We start from the raw sequence: 1,770 nt of genomic DNA on the forward strand, positions 1-1,770 counted from the left end.
AGTAGTAGTAGTAGTAGTATCATTTATTATTATTATTATTATTATTATTATTATTATTATTATTATTATTATTATTATTATTATTATTATTATTATTATTATATTATTATTATCATTATTATTTTAATCATGATTATAATTATTATTGTTATAATCATCTTCATCACTATTGAGACAAAGATTTAAAAAAACAAAAGCAAAAGCCGACGAGATTGATGACGTAATATCAAATATGACCAATCATGTCTAGCTAGTCTTATGGCATGGCTAACCTCTTGTTTGCAACCAACTGTTTCTAAACGTCTACAGGCTACAGGTTGATTGAAAAGTAACTCATTATTTTAAAATACTTATAATTTATTCAAAAGTTGTGATATTTTTCTCAACTTTTTTGTGTATGTTCTTTGCTGCATGGCAATTATTTTAGATGTACTCGTTATCTTTTTAGGTCTGTTAATTTGTTTGTTTGTCTTATTTTGTGTATGGACTTATATCGATGTCCTCCTTGTCTTTTTAGGTCTGTTAATTTGTTTGTTTGTCTTATTTTGTGTATGGACTTATATCGATGTCCTCCTTGTCTTTTTAGGTCTGTTAATTTGTTTGTTTGTCTTATTTTGTGTATGGACTTATATCGATGTCCTCCTTGTCTTTTTAGGTCTGTTAATTTGTTTGTTTGTCTTATTTTGTGTATGGACTTATATCGATGTCCTCCTTGTCTTTTTAGGTCTGTTAATTTTTCTATGGTCTTTGATGTATGGCAAGATCGGGTGATTTAAAGCGATCGATATTTGAATGTTGAGTTTTCTGGCCAAATTTTTTAATACGAAATTTTCCAGAGTGCGACATTTTTCTGGTTAATATATGTGTGTTTTAAAGTAAGCCTGGTTTGAGGTGAGAGTTTTGTGGCCGAATTATTTTTTTTTAGAAACTTTAACTTTATAGAAAATCACGAACTAGCTCAAAATTTTGCCAACTATTTCCACGGCAAGATAAAATCCATTAGGGAAAACTTAGACAATACATCATCATCATCGTCACCGAGCCACTACATGTTTTCGATCCAGCCACTGAGGATGAAGTGAAGTCAGCCATTTTAGATAGCCCATCAAAATATTGTGACTTAGTAGACCCCATCCCAACTAGTATTCTTAAGGCTTGTATTGAAGAACTGTTACCAACAATAACTGAACTTATAAATAATTCGTTGGTCTCAGGTAGTGTCCCCGACTCGTTTAAACGTGCCATTGTTAAACCACTATTAAAGAAGTCCGATCTAAATGTAAACGAACTGAAAAATTACAGACCTGTCTCCAACCTTCCATATCTATCCAAAGTGCTTGAACGCATTGTGTTAAAACGACTTTTGTATCATATCCATCTAAATAATTTAAGTGAAAATTTCCAATCTGCCTATAAATCACATCATAGCACTGAAACTGCCCTTTTAAAAGTATGCACTGATATTCTTAATAGTATTGACAAAAATCATGTCTGTTTATTGACTATGTTGGACCTTTCGGCCGCATTTGACACCATTGATCACGAGATACTTATTAAACGATTAGAAATTACTTTTGGAATAAGAGACACTGCGCTTAGTTGGTTTAAATCATACCTAACATCAAGATCTCAGTCGGTTCTGATCGATGGCGCAGTATCAGAAACATTTCCTCTAAATTACGGCGTTCCGCAGGGGTCTGTCCTTGGTCCTGTTATTTTTACTCTTTATACTCAACCTCTTTCGGATATTATTGTTAAAAATAAATTAAT

Source organism: Berghia stephanieae, chromosome 12 (genome assembly GCF_034508935.2).
Source record: "Berghia stephanieae isolate SIO BIC M18660-M18661 chromosome 12, UCSD_Bste_1.3, whole genome shotgun sequence".
Taxonomy (NCBI): domain Eukaryota; kingdom Metazoa; phylum Mollusca; class Gastropoda; order Nudibranchia; family Aeolidiidae; genus Berghia; species Berghia stephanieae.